The sequence below is a fragment of the Mustela erminea genome, chromosome 4 (genome assembly GCF_009829155.1).
Source record: "Mustela erminea isolate mMusErm1 chromosome 4, mMusErm1.Pri, whole genome shotgun sequence".
Classification (NCBI taxonomy): domain Eukaryota; kingdom Metazoa; phylum Chordata; class Mammalia; order Carnivora; family Mustelidae; genus Mustela; species Mustela erminea.
In genome coordinates, this window is record NC_045617.1 from 76232737 (window position 1) to 76258792 (window position 26056).

Consider the following 26056-nt stretch of genomic DNA (forward strand, 5'->3'; position numbering starts at 1 on the left):
TTTAGTCACCTATGACTTGAATTTGATCTATGTGCTCATTCTGTGGGAACAGAGAGCAGTATTAGCTAACAAACGGACAGTCCAAGCATATTGAGGACATCAACAAAATGGGGGCATCCTCAAATTTTAAGTACGGAAATGATCTTCATGAGAAGGAACAGATTTCTTTCAATTTCTATGTACTTATTGTATGGTTTAGTACTATTTTTATTTTTAAAAAATTAAAGATTTATTTTATGAGGCACCTGGGTGACTTAGTGAGTTAAGAATCTGTCTTCGACTCAAGTCATGATCCTGGAGTCCAAGGATCAAGCCCCACATTGGGTTCCCTGCTCAGCAGGGAGTCTGCTTCTCCCTCTGCCCCTTATCCCACTCTCATACTCTCTCACTCTCTCGTAAATAAATAAATAAATAAATAAAATCTTAAAAAAAAAAAAAAAAGATTTATTTTATTTCTTTTATAGAGGATGGAGGGCCAGAGGGAGAAGGAGACAGAGAGACACAAGCAGACTCCATGCTGAGCATGGAGCCCAACATGGGGCTCAATTTCAGGGCCCTGAGATCAGACTTGAGCCAAAACCTAGAGTCAGATGCTCCACCAACTGCACCACCCAAGTGCCCCAGTATTATTTTTATTTTTACTTACAAACCAAAGGGATGTTAAAAATCATCTTTAAGTTAGCTCACTTAAAGAACTTGCTCTGACCTTCTAGAGAGAAGTTGTAAAGATCAAACTGATGTTTAAGAAGTTCAACCCCACACTGTCACTCTTCCTGATGCTTCCAAAGCCATGGCCAAAGACAGCTTCTCTGAACAATCAAGTACTATATTTGGGGGGCACAATGGTTAATTTTATGTGCCAACTTGACTGGACTATGAGGCACTGAGACATTTGGTCAAACATTATTCTAAGTGTCTATGAAGGTGCTTCTGGGTAAGAGTAACATTTGAATAAGTAGAGTGAGTAAAGCAGATTGCCATGCCTCTTTATTGTGGGTGGGCCCACTCCAATGCTTAGGCGCAGGTTGTATGAGGTACCATCATAGACTTCAGACCTAACAAGCCTGGACTTCATTTCTCCCTCTGCTGCCTAAAAATGGCTTAGCCTTAACCAACTCACTTTAGCTCTTTTGGCATTCATTTTCTTATTTATAGGTGGAGAAATAACATCTACTCTTCTGGAGTATAGTGAGGATTAAATGAAATCATACACAAAATTCCCACTGAGTAGCATATATGAGCACATAAAACATGGTCCCAATTGTTGTTGTACAACTATATTTATAGAGCTCTTATGCATAAGTGACTGACACTGGCCTCCAGGGTTGAGCTTACAGGAGCTGTTTTGCTGGGTCTATAGTGTTTGCAGGGGGATTTGGAGACCAGTCTCTTCTTACCAGTCTCTACCAGTATGTAGCATTTCATTATGATTCTTTTTTTTTTTTTTAAGATTTTATTTAGTTATTTGACAGAGAGAGATCACAAGTAGGCAGAGAGGCAGGCGGGCAGTGGGGGGGTGGGAGAAGCAGAGTCCCTCCTGAGCAGAGAGCCTGATGTGGGGCTCAATCCCAGGATCCTGAGATCGTGTCCTGAGCCAAAGGCAGAGGCTTAACCCACTGAGCCACCCAGGTGCCCATGATTCATTCTTTTAATTATTTATAGCAGTAGAATTCTTTTCAACCACCAGTCAGTCTTATATTTGAAATTCCAGCAGTGCTGAGTGTTATTTTTTTTTTTTTAAAGATTTTACTTATTTGACACAGAGAGATCACAAGTAGGCAGAGAGGCAGGCAGAGAGAGAGGGGGAAGAAGGCTCCCTGCTGAACAGAGAGCCCGGTGCAGGGCTTGATCCCAGGACCCTGAGATCATGACCTGAGCTGAAGGCAGAGGCTTTAACCCACTGAGCCACCCAGGCGCCCAGGTGAGTGTTATTTTTGTCCTAATTTTATAAAAGAATCTATAACTTTATAAAAGAAAATGACTTGTCTGTATCATAAAACCAGAAAATGGTAGAGCAAAGGTTAGAAACCAGGTCTTCTGATTCCAAGTCTTCCCATTACCCAGTCTTGTCAAAATATAAATATCACTTAAGAGAGATTACGTGAGCTATTTCCATAAAAAGCATATTCTATAAGTGTCATGAAGAATTATTCTCATCAGTTCACAGTTGCATCCCATGTATTGGACCATTATGTAACAATGACGCTAATGAGTATATGGTAATTTATAGGTATAAGTTAAATTTCACATACCTGAATTTAAGGTTTTCCTATTGCTCAAATGAGTCAAATACACTTGAATTTCATTACTTTTATCCCAGTGATGTTCTAGTAAGCCACAGCTGTTTCCAACTCCCTGGCTTTATTTACTTATTGACAATCTGACAGACAGCAAGGTCCAAAAGCAAAAGGACACAAATCAAACCTTATAGAGAAGGAAGAAATAAAGAATGACTAGGAGTGCAGTGACCTAGGTAGATGACTAACTGTAGACCAGAGAATCTATTTTGCATGACACAAGACCTCCAGGCTTTTATTGAATAATTTTAAAGTTCTGCTAAATTTCTGGCATTTCTTTCAAATGTAGCATCTTTTAAATTGTTCTACCCTTCAAAAATCAATAGAAGGAAGAATTGTATTCTCTTCTACCATAAATATATTTTTTCTATGTGATTGGAACAAAGCCTTGAAATAACCAACTATAGGGAGCATGCTTTGACAGCTTTTCCAATGGTGACTGCTGCAATCAAGCAAAGCCATAAACTCTCTAGCTCAGGGCAAATGAACTATTTCTCACTATGCCCTCTGCTGGAAAAGTCCTTGCCTGATCTTTCCAGAACTGAAAAATCAATCTCTGCTTTGCTTATGATTTCAAAATCTTTTAAGGGTCATTTCTGGCCCAATTTATTCTTCAGTGTCCATAGCTAAGAAGTAATGGAGGAAATCAAAAGCATCACAAAGATCATTCCTTTGTCAATTTAGCAAATACATATTGAATATCTACTATGTATGAAGCATTATATTAGGTGCTGACTACTATGTTAAACTAAAAGAAAAGGGATCTCCCAAAACGTCTAGTCTGTATGTGAACTATCATTTTAAGAATTCAGTTGCTCTGCAAGAAGTCTAATTATTTAAAAAATAATCAGAAATTAAAGAGATACTAAAGTATATTTTCCAGTTTTTAAAGTACTTTTAATTCAGGAAAAAGGAAAGACAAAAAAGAAAAAAAAGTCAAGCAGAGAGAGTCAATTATCATATGGTTTCACTTGCTTGTGGAGCATAAGGAATAACATGGAGGACACTGAGAGATGGAGAGGAGAGGAGAAGGCAGTTGGGGGAAACCGGAGGGGGAGACTGTGGGCTCTGAGAAACAAACTGAGGATTTTGGAGGGGGGTGTGGGGGGTGAGGTGAGCCTGGTGGTGGATGTTATGGAGGGCACATATCACATGGAGCACTGGGTGTGGTGCATAAAGAATGAATTTTGGAACACTAAAAAAATTAAGTTAATTTTTTTAAAAAAGCACATAAAATCTGATATTTAAACCATCAAAACTCTAAAAGATAAATGAGCAAAGGACATAAACAGATAATTCATAAAAGAGGAAATAGATCTGGATCACAAAACATGGAAAAGATTGCACCTTCCTAGTATTGCAATAAATAGAAGATAAACAGTTTATTTTTTTTTTTTTGGAAAATTTTTTAAAAGATTTTTTATTTATTTGACAGACAGAAGTCACAAACAGGCAGAAGGGCGGGCAGAGAGAGAGGAGGAAGCAGGTTCCCTGCTAAGCAGAGAGCCTGATGCGAGGGCTCAATCCCAGGACCCTGGGATCATGACCTGAGCCAAAGGCAGAGGATTTAACACACTGAGCAACCGAGGTGCCCCCAAGATAAACACTTAAAAAAAAAGAAAAGAAAAGAAAAGAGAAAATAGTGATATTAGAAAAGGAGACAAATACTATTCATATCATAGTCTTGCTGCCCTGAGCTCTCCCTTTATAAAGAAGCACAAATGTTCCATGAACTTGATACACCAAGCAAATTGGATATCTGGCATCAAGAGGCCAGGTAAATTACTTTTTACCTAGAGATTCTAGTCTCATAGAAATAATCACAGGTGCTAATAGAGATTAGTAACCAATAGAATCCATGAAACCCGTTCTCTGACTGAGGTAGGGGAAAGGACAGCAGGGTCGGCGATAAGAAGGTAGAGGGTTCATAGGATCACAAGAAGTTCAAGTTTTGGCCATGTTCTCTGCAGCACCAAAGTAATATATAAATAGACTCAGTGTTTTCACGTGTTTTCCCTGCTCTTTGAGCTTCCTCTGAGAACACTGAGTTGAATCTAAGAACTCTGAATCCTAGAAGACAACTTGAAAAATTATATTTAACCTTAGACTCTATAGTCATAGGGGGATTTTTACTTGATGGAGAGTTTGCTCTGTGTGTTCTGACTCTTTTGGATTTGAAGAGACAAGAAAGTGGAAGTGATTTCAGAATGGGTTCAGAGTCTATTGCTCTGCAGAGGTATATGCTCCCAACTGTTAAAAGGCTTCTCATTCACTGAACAAATATTTATTGAGTAGCTACTCTGTGTCAGGCCCTGGTGAACAAGACAGGCACAGTCCTGGACTTCAAAAGGTCACATCATGCCAAATTGCCATTGACAGATTAAGAAAACAAAAGGTCAAAAGGACAGAATGATTACAGATACCTGCTAACCCCTTTTGCCCACACATATAAACATCACATCATCAGCTGACAGGGTCTGTTTGTGACAAGAATAATTTTCAGAATATCAACCGTCTTGGCAGTCTGCTTCTGCTTACAGCTTTAGCTGGTAGTAAGTACTCAGTAAGCATCCAAGTTCGGATTTTTTTTTGGTCTGGCTAGCAAGGCTTTAATCACTCAGTGCGTATTTATTGATCATCTACACCTGTGCAGAGCACAATACTGGGTTATTGGAATATAGTCATTCATCTCATGGAAACCAGGGCCAGAAAGTGAAAATTTCTTTCAAATATATCAACTAAAAAAGAATTTTCTGTCAAAATGCCCTAACAGTCCTAGAAGTTTGGTCTTTTAACATGTATTTCAGATGTCTCTTTCTCTTTTACTAACTCGTTCTTCATAGTGTTTATAATGGCTTTCCCTGGCTTCCTAGTCTCCAACAGACCCAGGTTCAGACCAGCCCCTTCCTTACTTTACAGATCTAAATTCTGGATTTTGAGCTTTCTTGCTTTCTTCTACTCCCTCAGTCCCATTGATGCAATCCCTCCCACCAGTTCACAGGCTCTGAAACAGAGAAAAAGCATGTTACCATCTTCTGGGGAAAGTAAGATAAAATGCCCCTTATATGATTCTAATACGTTCATGTGCCCTGCAAATTACAACACTGGACCCTTTCTAATCTATTCTGTAGTGAATTATTTTCTTAAAGTTCTCTTCATGAATATCTAACCTTGGGGTTGGGATAGAAAATATGATGTAGGTTTCTTTCAGTAAGAGAATCTCACCTACAGATGTAATTTCTCCCTTTGGAAAAGACAGAAGCCAAATCTAGTGTTCAGAGGGCATTTAAAAAAAAATAAAATTCAGGCTTTTACTGGTTATTATGTCTCAGACAGAATAATGTTCTGATTCAGTAAACTTGTTTTCATAGCTGTTTGCTTCAGCCTAATTGTCAGAATATCGAAGTACTTCCAAACAGTTAGTAAATAGCACTGTCCCAAGCTCTCTCAGTGCTGTGCCACTGTTCTGGCTTGTGTTCTGAGATGACTTTTTCCCATTCTCCTAAAGACCCGGCAAATATAATTTCACACTTAGCACAACAATGGGATTTCTCTCACTCTATGGTTGGCTTCAGTTCTTACTGGTCTGTGCTCAAAAAGTATCCATGTTTATTTGTTTCAAATGTTCAGTCTGTTTATCTTGAGTAAGAAAAAGTCATCAAAATCCCTCGCTTAGGTTCTTAGGTAAGAATAAACTAATGAAAGTTACTCCCCTAGACCCTCCCCCCACACACACACCAATTCACTTCTGGGCTTTTGGTACAAGGGCTTTTGAAGGAAAGGACTAGAAAAAAACAAACAAAAAATCACTTTGCATTAGTGCCAAAGATGAAAGAATGTTACACATTTTCAGAGTTTTGGGAGGTTTACCAGGTCTACAGCAGTTGGCCTTAAAATCCATCCTTTCAGGCTAATGTTATCAACATAACCTAAGTCTTCAAATGTCATCATGGGGTGAAAGATAAGGACCTACACACAGCATGTACATGGTCCAGGAATATCCATTACCATGACCTCTTCCATAAGCAAGATTCACCTATAAGAGTTTTCTATTCTGGGACCAAAGTGAAGAGCCAACAGAATCCAGAATCTAGAAATGGATAGGGAATTGAAATCAAAGCACAGTTCAGCAATTAGTGTCATGTCAAATTTTTTTCCCTTCTTCTGACAGGCCAATAAGTGGGCTTTTATTTTATTTCTTAGGTTCACTGGTTCAAAATCACTTAATTCAGATGAACCCTAAAAATTGGTTCAAACCCACAGACAAATACACACACATAGTCACACACACAGAAAAAAAGGGGATGTAATGGACTTAACCTTCAGAAAAGAAAATCATTCTGTCACTTATCTTTTCATAACATTGACTTGGGAGGCAGTGTCTTTCCTCTGAGGTTGTGAGGTTCCAGGGAATAAACAAACTAATCTAATCCATGTTAGCATTGCAATGTCCACAGAGACAACAAGTTTGTACTTGAATCAATTTATTTAGTATTATTTAGTAAACACCCACTAAGTACCCAGCATTATGCTTAACAAAAGTGAAACCAAATGAATATTAAATACAAACCCAGCCCAGTGGGGCATTACAAAGTAACACTGTATTATTGCAACAGAATTTTTATTGCTTAAAGTATCTTGCATATGGAAGGAGCCATTTGAATGCATAGAAAGAAAGCTCTACCTGGACTGGGAAGTTGGGAGAAGTGGAGCAGATGGGTGAGTAATTTTATTTATAGTCATTTCTTGGTAGTAAGGGTAGTTATTTTCTATATAGTTGTTGTAAATACTGAGTTAGTGAATATTGAATCATTGCTCCTACAGGAAAAATAGGGACAGGTTCCTGTGAACTTCTGGTCACAACATTTTCACCAACCCATCAATATATGACCTGTTTTGTGTGTGCTTTTGTTTAAATAAAAGATATGTATAATTCATTATCTTTGAACTCATGGAGCACAGCACTAAAACTCATGCCTGAGGGAAGATTATAGACACAAGTTTTCTCCATAAGGAATATCATTGCCTTCTTGTGTTTAGGAACATCAGTCAGCATTTTAGCTCTATGTTTGGGGGCTGTTTTGAACAGAAATAAAAAATCAACAAAAGCACACAGATACAAAAAACATGACACTAAATAGACTATGAAAAGGGCACTTGTTTTCAGCATTAGAGCTGAAACAAGAGGCAGAGCATTTCCATTCAACCTCAGCTCTAAACATGTGCACTGAGTGACTGAAATATTTTACAGCTCTGTGCATGTGCATGAAGGGTTATATAAGCACAGTGAGTGTTGATTTGGGGATTATAAAGAAATTTTAGCAAGTAGACAAATTTGAAAATATGGAACCTATTAAAAATGAAGATTTATTGTATTTGTAAGCAAAAGCAGATAGTCTTCATTAACAATAACCTGGGAGAGAGAGAGAGGAGCACAGTAATTTTGGCAATTTGCAAAAAGGTGGATTGTGTTCCTATAATCAATATTTTTTTAAAGATTTTATTTATTTATTTGACAGACAGAGATCACAAGTAGGCAGAGAGGCAGACAGAGAGGGGAAAGCAGGCTCCCTGCTGAGCAGAGAGCCCAGTGTGGGGCACAACCCCAGGACCCTAAGATCATGACCTGAGCCGAAGGCAGAGGCTTTAATCCACTGAGCCACCCAGGCATCCCTATAGATCAATATTTTTTAAAGCATGGTACCTACACCAGCAGCATCAGGACAACCAAGAGACTTGTTAGAAGTACAATCTTAGGTCCCACCACAGACTTGTGAAATCAAAATTTCTGGGGGAGGGACTAAAACAAATCTGTGTTTTAACAAGCCCTCCAAGGGTATTTGGTTGGCTCAGGCAGTTAAGCATCTGACTTTGCTCATATCATAATCCCAGTGTTCTGGGATCCAGCCCCAAATCAGGTTCCCTGCTCAGTGGGGAGTCTGCTTCACCCTCCTCCTCTGCCCTTCTCCCAGCTCATGTTCTGTCTCTCTCTCTCTCAAATAAATAAAATAGAATAAAAACAAGTCCGTTTTTTTAAAAAAGTCCCTCAAGTGAGTATACGACAGAGAATCACTCCACTATAAATGGTTCTAGCTGAAGAGTAATAATAGGAAGTAAAGGGAGGTTGGTAGGGTATAAATGGTTGCTGTCCTAATGGCCAAATCAATTAAATTGATCTTTAGCCCATACTAATAATAAAGTAAACAATTTTATTTTTTTTTTGCATCAGTAAAATAAAACTGATCAAATTAAAAATTGGAAGAAATCTAGGTCTAGAGTACTGACCTAGAATGGTATCTCTCAACCTCGGCACTACTGACATCTTGGGCTGGAAACTGTTGTGCGGTATGGACTGTTCTGTGCCTTGTGGGATATTTAACAGCGTCCCAGAACTCTACTCGCCAGAGGGTAGTCACACCTCCCCTCGATTGTGACAGCCAAAAATGCTCCATTATTACCAATGTTCCCTGGGAGGCAAAATTGCTTCTGACTGAGAATTACTGACCCAGTATAGTACTATTTTTATTTATTTATTAATTTATTCAATTTAACTCATCTAAGTATATACTAACCACCAGTTAGGCCTCAGACTGGACTTGGGGTAGAGGTGCAGAGATAAACAAAGCACAGTGTATGATGACTTTTTTCTGAGGTCTTAAATTTTCTAAAACAATTAACCTATCTTTAAAGAGGAAAATAATTATTTTTCTGATTTATAATAGATTAAGTCATCAGCCTATATAGATTTAGTTGTTGGTGCTCTGTATGTCTGAAGAATCCCATTTTGAAACCATAGAGCTATCTACCAATGTTAGACAAGGACTTTTTTACTGAAACACTTTGGTTTTTACGTGGTTCATTTTGTCATTTCAAGCTTCATCTAATGTTTGTCATCACTGAACACAGAGCAATGGGTAAACAGGCTGAGAGGTAATCATCCAGACACTGATATACTATTCCCTTGACTTTGGGTCTGATGCTTTGTTTAAATGATGAGGAGAAAGTGCTGAACAATCTGAAGCAGATCAGTTCATACATTCAATTTCATGCAAAGGGCAAGGGAGTCTTATCCTACACTCTGCAAGAAACACAGTGATTGAAGAAAACTTTAATTAGGCCAAAATCTCATTTTTTAGAAGATTGAGGACCCAAGACATCAATCCTTGCTTATCATTGCTCTACTGTGAAATATAAGTCTAAAAAATATATGTGTGTATATACACATGTATGTATACACACATATACCCATGTGTGTGTGTGTGTGTGTGTGTGTGTGTGTGTGTGTGTGTGTGTAAGTTTTTAGCAAGAGTTCTGTAAATATAGAGCATAAATATGAGAAAAGGCAATTGAGAGGAAGCCCTGACCTTGGCTTTTCAATAAAACTACGTATAGATGGGATGAACATATAATTTATCCCAACAGTGACATTTTTAGAGTGAAATACAGTAGAATAACAAGTTAAGTTCAATACTGACCTAGGAAAACAAGGATTATTACTTTAGCTCTAGAGAGTTAACACTTCAAATTCACAGTTTTAGGAAATACTGATTCAGCAAGTCTGCCCAGGATCCTGGGAATCTTTATGTTTGAAAAGATCTAAGAGTGGTTGCAATCATACATGTTTGAGACAGAGACTGGCTGCCTCTGGCTGTTGGTGTGGAGCCATAGCAGAGGGAAGAAGCCTCTCAACAGTCAATATACAGCCTCAAGGAATTGTGAGAGGTTCTCAGTGGTGAAGGGACTTTCCTCTAAGGGTTTTCAAAGAACTTTGTCCATCTCCTTGACATGCCCAGTCCTGCTGATGGCTTTGTCCCATAACCACCCTTCAAAGTGTCTAGTAGGACCTCTTCTACCTTCTAGATGGCTATAGGAAAGCACATTCAGATGCCCAGCCTTTTCCATCTGTGACAAAAGTCTCACTTGACCAGGTATTTGGCATTATGATTTCACTTTCTACAGTAATTATCTCCTTTGGGCTCTATTCTTGCAATTTCAGGTGAATTATTTTTAAATAGTCAGGAAAAGTGAAATTAATGAATCTTGGCCATTCCGTAACATCAACAGCTAATAGTTAGAAATCAAGTTAAAGGGAATTTTAAAAGTGAGTAAAAGAGTCAAACCATTGTGAGCAACTGTGTATCACAAGCAGATACTATCCTCACACATTAGCCCTTGTTCATCTCAATAATTTTTTGGGTTAATACTGACTATTGATTATACTTTGGTAAAAGAGGTATACAATTTGATTACTAAGTGGCATCTCATTATCAGTATAATTTTATTTAGTCTTATATAGAACCATTTGTTCTTGGCTAAGATGACCCAGAGAAAGTACAATACTTGAATGTGCCTTTCATCCTCCTTGGATACTTCTCAGTTTCCTGGTCATGTCAGCTTTTTTAGTTGGCTACTACGTTTAAAAAATAATTATAGTTTATTCAAATAACATATATTGGTTGCCCAGGACATGCTAGATGACAAGACTACAACAGTCAATAAGTTCACCAAATTTACTGATCTGATCTCATGAACTCTAGTTTCAGTGTCTGGGAGACAGATATGTAATACATATAAGCAAGTATGATGAAGACAACTCATTGTGATAAAAGTACTTCTGTTATATTCCCAGAAAGTAGCTAATACTGATAATTCATATATATATATTTTTAAAGATTTTATTTATTTATTTTTTTGACAGAGAGATCACAAGTAGGCATAGAGGCAGGCAGAGAGAGAGAGAGAGGAGGAAGCAGGCTCCCTGCCGAGCAGAGAGCCCAATGTGGGACTCGATCCCAGGACCCTGAGATCATGACCTGAGCTGAAGGCAGAGGTTTAACCCACTGAGCCACCCAGGTGCCCTGTGATAATTCATATTTATGAATACTTTCACTTATATGAGCCCCAAACTAAGAATGTTACTCCTATGAAATCATTTCATATTTATATTAACTTTATAAAGTTAATATGATTAATATTCTTCTCTTACTAATGTGGAGACGAAGCGAGAGAAAGAGAGTAACAAGAATGATGAAAACCAAAGTAACTGAGAGGGAAGTATATTATTGTAAGCAGTATAGAGGTGGAGAGGGGTGGAAACGAGGCACAGGATCAGAAACACTCTCCTGAACACTGGCATTGGAGACAAGTGTGTGGTTAAATAGAGTTTTGCCAAGAAAAGTAGGGATCGAAGGGTCCTGCAAGCAGAGGGAATGCCATGTGTGTGGAGGCGAGAGCATGCCCATCAGAGTCCAGAGTGCTGACCATTACACCATGGGGCCCACCTGAGAGCATGCCCATCAGATCCTGCATGAGACGAAGAGAAGGATGAGGGGCTACAGGAAGTGGGGGAGGATGGGAGGGAAAAAAGTAGAGCTAGGCAGAGGTCAAGTTGTGGAGAGCCTTGTATACTAGGCTGGGGAGTTTGATTTTTTTTTCTGTAGCTAACAGGGAGCCACTGAAGTGTTTCAAGCAGGTAAATGACCTTATACAATTTGCCCTTTCAGAAAGATCATTCTGTTGCCAGTGGTTGAAAATGGATTGAAGAGTCAGACAGGCAGCAAAGAAAATGGTTTGAGAAAGGTTATCTGTGGGTCAGTCAGAGGTCATGATTTACGTCCACCAGTCACGGTGGGGATGGATACTATTTCTAGTAATGATAGTGGGGGGGGGCATAATTTATATCACTTAAGGCCAGGAAGGGAAAGGGAGTTTGGGGAGAAGTCCCTAATGGAGTCCTCAGTTTCTGGCTTGAGGGACTGGCTGAATGATGATACTATCAGAGGAACAGCAGAATCAAGTGAAGGAGATCAGGCCCATTGCTAACTGACAGACTTCTTTCCTCATCTACAAAATGAGGAGAAAAACTGTATTTACCTCATTCACTGTTGTGAGAACAAATGAACTATAAATTGTCTAAGCCATTTAGAATAATTCTAGCAAATGACAGAAAACCATTTACTATTTTAATGTCATGGGTAAAAGATTCTACATCATTTTGTTGCCTACTCTCTTTCATCATAGTTTGGGATAACAAATATTCATCAATATGTCATCACCCCGAATAAACTGAAGTTGGCAATATGAATTTATACAAAGAAGTCTGAAATTTGTAATAGGAACTAAATGTTGCTTTCCTCTGGACATTGCATTAAATAGCATGTTTTAGGCCCTTTGATAGACATTAGGGCATTGTTTTCTTCTGCTTATTCTATACGTGGCATATAGGTGAGGAGGGGACAACCCCATAGCACCCCCAAAGTGCCCTGCTTTCCATTCTCTGCCATTAGCCAGGAGCTTCTGACAGAGAATCACATTAACTACCTCAATACTGCAGAGCTTGAGCAGACCCGAGAGGACCTATCAGAGACTATCCTCAAGATACATCTTCCAGGCCATGTGCACATCATACAAAACTATACCAGCGTGGGGCTGGCCCATCAACCACAGCAGGGTTTCAGCCCATTTTCGTATCAATTGGGCTAGGTGGCTGTCTGCTGATTTCAGTTACAACTGGTAGAAATAAGTCAGAAAATAAATAAAATACAAATTGTCCATAAATTAATTTTTCCTTTTTCCACTTGGAGAGGAAGCATGCATCAAACATGGAAACAATATCAGCTGTACTTCCTCCTCCCCAGAGTCAATAGTTCTTAAAAATATATATTGGTTGGATATAGAAGCACAGTAGAGCATTTGTCTTGCACTTTTATATGAATGCAAAAGAATTAGGTAACTCTATTACCTCAATCATAAGTCTGACAAAGAGAAAAAAAATAAAAGTGTCTTTTCCTAAAAACTATCTACAATCTAAGATGCCTCTAAATTCAAATACATTCTTTTGGTTGCACTGTTTACTACTATAAATAAAGTGATCAATTCATTTAATGTGACTGAAAACAGAGAAGACATACCTTCCTTGCCTTACAGGTAGGTGGTAAGCACAAAATGTGTGTGTTCATTCTAAAGCACAGAGAAGCTTAGAATCAAATAATGCAAATGTTAATGTATGCAAATACTTAAGCCTGGCTTAAAAGTAATATTTACAGATGAAGATTCCTGACCAGTGTTAAGTAGAAATTAAATTATTTTTTGTCCCTGCAGAATATAAGCAACTAACACTTTTAAAGTTTTCAAAACATTTTCTATTTCATTTTTCTTTATTATTTATGTTTTCTTTATTATTCGGCACCCACCAAACTACTCTCCTTAATGGTAGAGTTGAAGATATTCAAATCTGTGTCAAGTAGGTGCTACAGAAAAAATGACCTAAAGGTATGATGTCTCACTCTTGGGCTTGGGGTACAGATCCCAGGAGTTTACATTAGTCAGAATATAGTTCAGTGATCTAACTTGTAGACAAAAAAAATACACAATGTCTCAAACTCAAAAGTTTATTCCTTCTATCATAACAGTTCTTAATAAACAGGTAGATTTCTTCCATAACAGTGGTTCTTAAAATGTTTTATCTCAAGACCCGTTTACACTCTTAAATATTATTGAAGATTCTAAGAAGCTTTTGTTTATACATATTATATCTATCAATATTGATAGATTTAAAAATGAAAACTGAGCAATTAAGAAAAATGTATCAATTCAGTTAAAATAATAATAAAATAACTATATGTTAATATCAATAATATATTTTTATGGAAAATGATTATATTTTCCCAAACAAAAATTTGATGAGAAATGTGACATTGTTTTGTGAATCTCTTTAATATTTGGGGTAATAGAATACAAATAGTCTTCATGTCTGTTTCTCCATTTAATCTCTTGTGACACTGTTTTAGTTGTAATGCATTCTTAAAAATATAGTCTCACAATGTACTACACAAAGGGAAAAGGAGTCTCATAGCCTTTTCAGATATTTTTAAATATTTCAAACCATAGTGAATATTCTTCTTTGATACTATACCCAGACTTGACAAGTGGTAGTTTTTTAAAGGTTAGTTGTGATGTGGAATCTGGACCATATCAATGAAGTTTCATACTCTTTTATATTAAAATCCAATTGTGTGCCTTGTACTTTGAATAGCTCTTTTATCCCTGGATGATTTGTTACATCATGTGTGGAATTATTTGGAAATTTTTGATTTGCTGAGTGACGTACTTGTCCCAAATGTTAACTTCCTTTCTTATATAACGTCAAAAAGCCACATTTACTAATATCACTGATTTTTTCCAGTGTTATTATGAAAGTTTTTTTAGTTTTGAGTTACAAGCCTCCTGAAGGGACCTCTGAAATCCTGAAAAATTCTTAAGTGATATTTAATGCACCACTGCTCCATACAAATAACTCAGAGACCCTGGCTCCTAGTCTGCAGTTTTCCTATCTTCCTCAAATCTTATTTTGTCTACATCCAGCCAAAAGAAGGAAAAAGAAGCTAGACAACACTCCTGATTCTCAAAAATTCATTTCTCTGACATGACACACATTATTTCTCCATGTAGTCCGTGAATGTTAACTACTCATATATTCACGTTTAGGTGTGAGGGAGGGAGGCAGGGAATGTAGCCCTTGGAAAATATCTTATCATCCTGTTGTTACAATGCTCTCAGACCATAATAATTGTATGTGTTGGGTTGCAGGAGGAATTCTTTCCACCGCAGCTGCTTGACCCTCCCAATAGTTCCTTCTGAAGGAATTCTCAACATGGATGAACAAAGAGAAGGTACGTTTTCACAAATGAGACACAGCCATAGTTCTGATGCGTCACTGAATCACCAGGACACAAGCAATCAAAATAGCTGTATCTTGTTTCTGTTTATATTTGCATTAATTAATTAATTAAGATTTCTTTCTGGCAACATTATTAGAAAATTAATAAGAGCAGGGGCACCTGGGTGGCTTTTGCCACCCAGGCTTTGGGCTTGATCCCTAGCCCCGCTGTGTGGGGCACGGGCTGACTCAGCTCCTCCTTACCCAGCTGCTGCAAGGGGCTGCTGTGGAGGCAGGCGCCCTGGGAGCAGGGTTAAGCCCTAGATGGGTTCCTGGGGGAGGAAGCTGGAAGGAAGACGAGGCCCAAGGCCACCTGCAGCCCTCTGGCAGCAGCTCCTTCTGCTGTCTTCTGCTCAGGTCATGATCTCAGGGTCCGTGGATCTAGCATCTGCCTTCTGCTCAGGTCATGATCTCAGGGTCCTTGGATCTAGCATCTGCCTTCTGCTCAGGTCATGATCTCAGGGTCCTTGGATTTGGCCCAGGGTAGGGCTCCCTGCTGGGCAGGTAGTCTGCTTCTCCCTCTTCCTCTGCCCCTCCCCCTCGCTCATGTTTTCTCTTTCAAGTAAAACCTTAAAAAGAAATTAACAAGTGCCTGTAGTAGAAATGTGTAAAATAGTTTCAAAGGATATATAAATTGAGAAGTAAAATTCTCCCTCCATTCTAATATTTGATCCCTTACTCTCCTTTTTGGTAAACTCAGTGAAAATTTTGGCATTTCTTCCAGAATTTTTATTTATTGGAAATTTTTTTAAAAAGGTCAGACTAATAGAAAAATGACTCTGGTAAGGAACAGTGGGATTTTACAAGACAAAGGGGCTGCAGTAATCTCTCACAAAGATAAGCCAAGTGTCATTCATAATGTATTTCCTGGTGTGCAAATGACATTGTAGTTCTAACACCAGATTTCTTGATGGGTTTTTCAAAAAAGACACCTGACACACTTTCTTCTGTTAGAGGTATTATTCTCGTTATAGAAATAACAATCAAGTATAGTACTGATTTGACAATCAGAGAAGGAAGTTTCTATACCCCTAGATTTTTTTTCCAAGCCTACAAATAAAGTTCACCTTTTACATATACAGAACTACCATAATCATTATCTTTACTGTATGTAAAACCTGTGTCAGTTAAGGTCCAATAAGAAACACAGAAAGCACTTTAGGGATTGGAAACTAAACTGATGCAGCAGGGAATTGAGTATATGTATATAGATACACACACACACACAAACACATATTGACTATATATATATATATATTTCTTCCATATTCTCAGTTCAGCTTCTCAGGTCTGTTTTTTATATATATATATAAAATATATTTTTATATATATTTATAATATATAAAATTATATTAAATATATTTATATTTATATTTTATTTATATATTTTTACAAATATATTAAATATATTTATATATATTTATAATATATAAAATTATATTAAATATATTTATATTTTTATTTTATTTATATATTTATAAAAATATATTTTTACAAATATATTAAATATATTTTATATATATATATAAAAAACAGATCTGAGAAGCTGAACTGAGAATATGGAAGAAAACCAAAGACTCAGCAGCAGAAAGATACCCCCAATCTTATGCTGAACACAGACATTAGAGATAGTGCTAATGGAAACCATGAACAGAGGCCACCATTAGAATCCAGAACCAGGTCCTGTATGACAAACAGGATGCAGAGAAGATGTGGTCATGGTTGGGATCACTGACACATAGGGAGAGAAAAAGAAATATCTGGATTCTCATTTCTTTTTGCCAGTTTCCCACCGATCTTAAGAGTACCTGTCACTGGCTAAACTTTTAAAGAAGCCAGATGGCCCAGAGCCTGAATGGGTCAGCTCTCTTGAGGTTTAGAGTAGAGCACTGACATCCAAGGGCCCTATTCCTACTTTACAGAGATTTGATGACAGGAGATTTGTCAGCATAGACCAGCATGAGTCCCATCAATGCTCATCATCAGCAAGGGATTGCTGCCAATTACATAAAGTTCTGTGAGGCTGGAAAGAGATGACACAAAGTGAAAAAAAAAAATAAAAAAGAAAAGAAAATGGGTGAAATGGATCCAAGTATCAAAAGCAATGGAATCTAGACCTCCTGAGTCCAGGCTTTAGTAGCAAAAAAGATATTTGGTAGATTCTGTATTGTTTGTCTTGGGGCCTACCAGAGCATGAGGAATTTCCACCAGGCAAGCATCCATGCTGGCGGCCAGACCAGAGGCCTCAGCCTTCCCCACTCCACTCCAGAACTGACCTTGACAGGTATTCCCACCAGATGGGGTAACACATTCCTCCTGGTGAAATCTGAGTGACTCTGCTGCAGCAGGGTTCATGGGGGAGTTTCACACTTCCCAGGGAGGGATTCCCAAGCCCTCTCTCCTCTTAAGGAGGGCCGCAGGTCACACAGCATCCGCTCCTGGTTGGAGAGGCTCATCTCTGCCCCATCCTTCAGCTGAACAGAATTTTGAAGCCCCACATGTCTGCAGCCCTACAATCCCAATTACAGCTGCCTTTCCATTCCTACCATCCTTGAGGAGGCCCATGCTGGTGCAAGAACCTGAGTTACAAACTCAGAAAGTATCCTGAAGGGCCTGGCCAGCATCACTGTGTGCCCTTTCATGCTTACAACTGCTGTGAGAGTGAGAAGTCACACTGGCACCTATAGTGACCAAAAGGACTGGAAATTTCACTCAGCTTCTGGGGTTCAGATCATACCTGCCAGCATAGCTGACACATGTGGCACAGTTCTAATAAGCCCAATTCTCTGAGATTCTAGAAGGTGTTGGAGATCCCAAATATGTTTAAGAGAGAAGGTGGGACAGACTCCCGCCTCTTAAGAGTTCTTCTCTGAATTTTAGGGAGGTCCCCAAACTTTTTCCCTCTTGCACATGCTATGTTATCATACTCATCACACAACACTGCAATTCCATTTTAATTACCTATCTTCTCTGCTAGACCTGGAAAATATGAGCAGAAGACCTGGGTTTGGCTTGCTCCCTGCTATGATCCTTGGGCTCAAGGCACATAACTGATGCTCAAAGATATTGGTTAAAAGAAAGAAAGGAAGGAAAAGGGAAGAAAAGGAAGGATTGTAATAACAGAATATTGACAAATGACAAGATATGAAGATTTCTGGAATACTGTTTCAAAGTATCTACTGTCAAAGACTACACTGACATTGAATGACCCCTGATTTTAGTGATAGGACATTTCTTCCATCTAGAAAACACAATATCAAATTCCTTATGAGGGCAATATTTTGCTGGCTCCATAGATCAGGAAACTTTATTTGCAATCCAAAACTAATATTAAATGGATAATATAATATAATGTTTACCAAACATCCATCAACAGTGCCGACAATACCAAAGTTCCTTTACTGAGAACAATTTATTAATCAAGCAGTTAATTTGTAGGGAAGTCTGGTCAAATTTAACCAATAGATCCATCTTAAAGGCAATGTGTCTTCTTTTATAAATTAGGACACCTCTAGATAAAAACAAACATCATTAATAGAATAGATTTTTATGTCATTTTCCCGTGAAAGAGTAAAAATCAAAGTAAGATGAATAATATTTACCAATATTAGAAAGAAATAATTTTTAAAAACCATGGTTCCAAGAAGCATCACATTATTCTGTTTTGCATCATGTTAGGAAGATTGGGCTGGATGTGAGGAGGATATTTAAGTGTGTGGTTAGTTTAAACAAACATACTGATTGAGTTTCTTCCTGTCATCTGTTCTCCGATTTAATAAAGAGAAAGAACTTCTTTTCTTTTTCAAATAGTAGATGGCCACTTTAATATTCCCAGCCTCAGTTTCCTTAACATTCCTTTTTTTTTTTTAATAAACATATAATATATTTTTATCCCCAGGGGTACAGGTCTGTGAATTGCTAGGTTTACACACTGCACAGCACTCACCATAGCACATACTTTCCCCAATGTCCATAACCCCACCACCGTCACCCGACCCCCCTCCCCCCAGCAACCCTCAGTTTGTTTTGTGAGATTAAGAGTCACTTATGGTTTTTCTCCCTCCCAATGATCCCATCTTGTTTCATTTATTCTTCTCCTACCCCCCTAACCCCCCATGTTGCATCTCCACTTCCTCATATCAGGGAGATCATATGATAGTTGTAAGAGAAAGAACTTTTAAATTTGGAAATATGGGGGTACCTGGGTGGCTCAGTCAATTAAACATCTGCCTTTGGCTCAGGATGCGATCCTGGACCCCAGTCAGGCTCCCTGCTCAGCGGGAAGTGGGCTTCTCCCTCTCCCTCTGCCTCTTCCCTCTGGTTGTGCTCTCTTTCTCTCAAATAAATGAATAAATCTTTAAAGAAATAAATTTGAAAATAAGGATCAAGTTAAATTCGCTTTGGGGAACACAGTGCATATATTCAGGGCTAAATCTCTTTGCATGAGATATTTAATGCCATCTTCTACTGTACTAATGTATTTCACACCCTGAGTTCTGACTGGTTAGCATTTGCCTATTTTTTTAAATAAAAAACATTTTTGTATTATCCAAACTGAAAAATAAACAATGGATCAAAACAATCTTATGTTCTTTACCATAAAAATCATTGATTCAAATTCATTAAATAATCTCACTGAGTGACCATTTTCCAAATCTCATGTAATCACACTTGGATGAAAAGAAATTATTATATGTGTTTTCACATGTGTGCATGTGACTAGAAGGCAGTGATATAGTATGTGATTTAGCAAGGCCTAGCAGTTTTAGTCCCAAATTGTGAATTTGTGACTTTTTCCTATTAAGTAGCCTTCTATCTACAATTAAGGTGCTCTGAAATCTTAGTTTCTCTGTAGCATCCTGCCCCACACAAACACTTCAAAGCTCTGTGGTCTGTCCTGCTACCTACAATCAAAATCTTCCCTTATATTGTACATTCATACTCCAGTGTAAGCCATAACCAGACACCATCAGACTCTACCGTCTCTCGGGGGTCTATATTTGAACCAAGAACAAAGGGTTAATCTAAAAGACTGAGCTTTAGATAAAATGTATAGCAGCACTTGGGTCTAGGATTTTTGAGTCATTAAGTTTTTGATGGAAGTCTGGAAGTCATAGTCTTTTGATAGAGGTGTTTATTCTGACTAGAAATTTCTCTGCTTCTTCATTTAGAAAGTGTCCTTCTCCCCTTTCTTTCTGATTTCTATATCATGCTCACTCCCTGGATAAAATGATAATACCAACCCTATCTTTTCGCAAATGGATAGAAGCAAACAGGAAATATAATTTCTCTGACTAAATGGGAAACAACTCTTCTGATTTTCATCTGCTCTAGCTCGATATTTTTTTTCTGGCTGGATACTTCATCTGCTGTGTAGAGTCTCTGCTGGTTCTTTTTGGGTAGTTATTAATACCTAAATGAAGCGAAATCTTTCTGGAGGAGCAAGAGCAGATCTCCAAGCACAACTATATCTTTATAGAGTTTATTAAAATGTTATTACTTCATTAACTCATTGTAATGAAATAGTGATTTAATGAATTCATATAATTAATCAACTTGTTAATTTGTTTATGTAACAAATATATAGTAAGCTCCTACTGGCACTGTGCTCAGTGCTTAGAATACGCAGAAAAACTGGTTTCATAGGAGAGATGGATATTATACATGTAGACACGTAAATGTAAAAAGTAATAGCAGACTGTTACAAGGGCTATGATTAGAAGCAAAGATGGGTAATAGGAGTGAGAGCTGGAGCAGTTACTTTAGACAGAATAGTCTAAGATCTTTTGAAGAGCTGACCCTTAACTGGAGACCCATATGAAGAAAAGCGGTTGTAGGGAATGAGACCGTTTGAGGAACAAGGTTTTGGGCAGAAGAAATAACACATAATAAGGGCCAAAACAAGAATGTGCTCGAAGGGTTGAGGAATGGCAGAAGGGAACATGCTGGGAAAAAGTCTGCAAGGTGAACAGGAGCTGGAGGGCTGGGAAGCCTGACCAGAGCTTTTAGGACACTGTCTTGCATGTGCTGAATGCTTTCCTATACATCTGTATCTTTGGGGTAAATACCTAGTAGTGCAATTGCTGGGTCATCAGGTAGCTCTATTCTTAACATCCTGAGGAACCCCAATGTTCATAGCAACAATATCCACAATCGCCAAACTGTGGAAGGAGCCGAGATGTCCCTCAACAGATGAATGGATAAAGAAGATCTGGTCCATATATACAAAGAAATATTATTCAGCCATCAGAAATGATGAATATCCACCATTTACATCGACATGAAAGGAACTGGAGGGGATTATGTTAAGTGAAGTAAGCCAGGCAGAGAAAGACAGTTATCATATGGTTGCACTTGTGTGTGGAACATAAGCAATAGCACGGAGGACCATAGGGAAAGGGAGGGAAATCCAAGGGGGAGAAATCAGAGAAGGGGATGAACCATGAGAGACTATGGACTCCAAGAAGCAATCTAGGGGTTTCAGAGGGGAGGAGGGTGGAGGAGGGGGTGACTGGGTGATGGGTAACGAGGAGGGCACATGCTGTGATAAGCACTGGTTGTTATACTTAACTAATGAATCACTGAACATTACATCATAATCTAATGATGTACTATACAGTGGCTAACAGAACATAATAAAAAAAACTACTTTCTATAGAATTATTTATTATCATAGCTTTAGAATTATATTTCTGATTTTAAAAGAACTATAAAATAAACTGTATATGATGTATCATAACTTACTTAACTATTCTCTTCCTGTTGGGTATTGAGATTGTTGCCAGATATTTTCCCTTGATCTATACAATGCTTTTTATGTCTTAGCACATAGCACTTTGTCCCAATTTCTAATTATATCTATGACAGTACACTTCCATGTTGCTTTTTCATTACTAATAATTTGTTTAAAAACAAAACAAAAAAAAAACTTAAAACCTTACTTGGAAGGAACCAACCTAGAAAACTGATGCTAAACAAGCTCACTTGCTAGTCAGTTCTGAAGTCTAATTTGCTTAATTGGTTCAAAAGAGCATGAAGCTAATGTGGTAACAGTTACAGGCAAATGACTGTGTTGGCTCCTAGCAGTTGCTGCACAGCCTCAAGAGTCCATATCCAGGAACTTTCACAGGTCATAGGCAACACCTGACAACTATGTTGATGGCTCAGCAAATCTGTATCACTTTTTTTTTTCCCCCAAAGACTTTTTTAAAATTTCTTTACAGCGTAACAGAATTCACTGATTATGCACCACACCCAGTGCTCCATGCAATACGTGCCCTCCATAATACCCACCACCAGGTTCCCCCAACTCCCACCCCCTGCCCCTTCAAAACCCTCAGGTTGTTTTTCAGAGTCCATAGTCTCTCATGGTTCACCTCCCCTTCCAATTTCCCTCAACTCCCTTCTCTTCTCCATCTCCCCATGTCCTCCATGCTATTTGTTATGCATCTGTATCACTCTTGTTAGAAAATCAAGTTCATTCTCGTAAGCCATTCCGTTCATATACATTCCCCACCCCGTTTCTTCAAAATGTTGACTTCCTTTTTTTCCCACAAAACTTTACCTCTCACGAAATACGTCAGTCAGAGAAAGGCAAAGATCATATGATTTCACTTATATGTGGAATTTAAGAAACAAAACAGATGAACATAAGGGATGGGAAAGAAAAATAAAGCAAGATGAAAGCAGAGAGGGAGGCAAACCGTAAGAGACTCTTAACTCAGGGAAACAAATTGAGGGTCATTAGAAGGGAGGGGGTGGGGGGGCGGGTTAACTGGGTGATGGGCATTAAGGAGGGCAGGTGATGTGATGAGCACTGGGTGTTATACACAACTGATGAATCACTGACTTCTACCTCTGAAACTAATAACACAGTATATGTTAATTAAATTGAATTTAAATTTAAAAAGCCCTAAACACTTTACCTCTCAAATTGATGCCTCTTGCCCCTTACTTTTTTTTTTTTTTTTTTTTTTAGATTTTTTTTTTATTTATTCTTCGGGGGTGGGGGAGAGCGAGCACAGGCAGACAGAATGGCAGGCAGAGGCTGAGGGAGAAGCAGAGAAGCAGGCTCCCTGCCGAGCAAGGAGCCCGACGTGGGACTCGATCCCAGGACACTGGGATCATGACCTGAGCCGAAGGCAGCCGCCCAACCAACTGAGCCACCCAGTTGCCCCTTACTTTTACTGAAGCACAGTGAAACAATTAAGAGAGTTTAGGGTCTTGCCACTAATCCTCCCAGTCTGCCTGCATCTATAACCATCAGCTCTGCATTTCCTCCTTGCAACAGATGCACTGTCTTTGTTCTAAGGTCAAACTTTCCACTTGAGCACTGAATCTCCTCTTCTCTCAGCTCCTCAAGAACTTTGCTCCTATACTATGAGTTTTTCTCTCTCACTACTGTTTCCATGAGCATACAAACATTCTCCAATACCTGCATGGACAAAGCATGTAAAAACAAACCAACCTCCCTAGCCTGTCCTAGGTCCCTTCTCCTGCAGCCCTGTTTCGCTGCCTCTTACAGGCAACAGTCCTGGAAGAAGCTGGCTTTACTCACTCTCTTCATTTTCTCACCTCAGCTCATTTAATAAAGCTTTCTTTATAATTTCTCCATCGACACCACTTTTTTTTTTCCAAAGTCTGCAGTAACTCCCACTTTCCCATGTTTGATATTCTGTTTTCAATCCCCATTCTTGCCACAATTTATCAATCCTCCATCTTATTATTATTATTATTATTATTTTTAACTCAACCTAGTCTGCCTTTCTTCCTACTTCACTATCTACTCCTCCCTCACCTCCTTGTCTGGGTCCTCCTCTTCCAGACCTGCCAAGTTGTAGAGCTCCTAAAGCACAGTCCTTAGGTCTCTTCCTTTCTTTATGTGTCTTCCCAAAGAGATCTCCTTTGGTGTGCCTTTAAACTCCATTTATCTACTGATAACTCAAGTTGACATCTAAAAGAGGCTCAAAACCTCTTTTATTATTATTTTTCACTTTTTAAAAATTGAAGCATAATTAACATTCAATGTTATATTAATTTCAGGTGTACAACATATTAATTCAACAATTCTATACATTATCATTCACTTCCTCCAGCCTGCATCCACAACATTAGCAAATCCTGGTGCCTAACCTCATGTGATATCGAGAATATAACTAGATATAATGTTAAGTGGCATCATCATCCTTTTGACATTTGTCACTATCAGTCATCACTGCCACCTCCTCATTTCAACACAAATCATTTATAGTTTACATGGAGAAGTGTCTAAACTAATTTTCCTTTTGCTATTCTTGTCCCCCTACAGAATATCTTCACAATAGTCCTGGTGATATTCTATAAATAGAAAAGTATTCTATAAACAGAAAAATATTGAAAATCTCATCACATTTAGAATAATGTTCAAACTCCTTACATTTTCAGAAAAATGAGTTATTTTTTACTGTGCTTAAGCTCACTCAAATAAAAAAAGCAACCTATAATGTCCAAACACGTTAACAAAGACTAGTTTTTTTATTGAAGCATATTAATATGATATAGAAATTTAAAAACCGAACAAGAATTAGAATAATAATGAAGAATAGTATTTGCCAGCAATTTAGATGTATGTAATTTTGACACACAAACTGAGGTTCTACTCTAAAAATACAAGAAAATTCAATGCAAAGTCACCACGTAGGGTGATTTGTTTTTATCGATGTTAATATATTTTTTAACAATTTCCAAACTGTGTATGTTTTCATAAAGAGTGTATTTCAATATGAAGGAGCTTGCGTATCCTCTCTTTTCGTGCAGTTCATTAATTAGGACAAGCAAACAAACAAAAAAAATCATTAAAAATCCTCAGGACAACAATCCTAGTGAGTTTGAAAAACTGGCTTTCCTCCATCTGGGTAGAGCAATGCCTTCGAATGAACAGACAGCTCCAGGAAACACAAATACAGATCGAACAGACCCTAGAGATGTGAGGGCAATAGATGTTCCAGATCGCCCGCCTAGTGTGCCGTTCAAAGTTTTGTCTTTTCATGCTGCTTTTGCTTTTAACTCATTCTGGGAGAATATGACTTGAAATGTGGCCCAAGACATGGTCAAATGATGATAAAGATTACAAAATATCCTGTGAGACTATGAACTTCTGAAGCCCAGTTTCTTCAAGGAATAACCCTTCATGTGATCATTTACATTATTTTGTCACTGGAGCTTTTTGTGGTACCAGTAAATGTATCGCCCAAACCATTCCAGTTTCTCCTTTACTCTGAACATGTAATTGCTTTATTCCCCTCCTTTTTCACCCTTCATATGTCTTCCGATTTAGTAATTTCATAGTTGTCAGGGAAAATACTTGGGTTTGTGTTTCATTTGCATTTTCGCTTGACTGTGGGACAATGTTTTCCATATGGGATCATGTCACTTGTGCCTCTATAGAGAGATTTTGATCTGACGCAAAACTCAAGAGAATAGAATCATTCAGAAAATAAAAGAAGCTCACAACCAGACAAGTGATCGAAACCTGGAAATTGTTATACCCCTTATAAATCACATTCACAATATTTTTTTCCACTTTTCTAAAAGAAACCCATAAAGTTGCTACAATTTCCACTCTTAATATACGATGGAAGTAGTCACAGACAGAAGGCCCATTTCTCCAGGGATAGCAGATTGCTTGTGAAACACCCTTTTCTCATTATTTCATTAGCAATTAATACTTTATGGTTTTTGCACTGTACATTCACATCTATTTTATTTATTAGATAATATTCTGCTATCTTCGTTTTCAAATTGTGCTTCTGGCTTTATATTTTCTGAGGAATAATTTAAAGAGAAAAAAATATCCAGCAGTACTAATTATTTGGGTATTTGGCAATATTAAACTCAGCTATCTTTTTCTTTTTCTTCCATTGAGAAGAAGGGAACAGAAAGCAAAAAGACAAGAAAAATTGAACTCATTACGCTGCGCACCATGATGCCACAGTTAACATACAATGTAAATGCGTTGAAAAGTAAGTAGTGAGGGGGTCTGGTGTACAAAATGTTTAATGGA

General features: G+C 38.0%; 1 protein-coding gene across 4 annotated transcripts in view; it reads right to left on the reverse strand.

The window, feature by feature from the left end:
• The window catches only part of NKAIN2 (sodium/potassium transporting ATPase interacting 2), a 998970-nt gene that overhangs the window by 413260 nt on the left and 559654 nt on the right, over positions 1-26056 (reverse strand). The window lies entirely within an intron of this gene.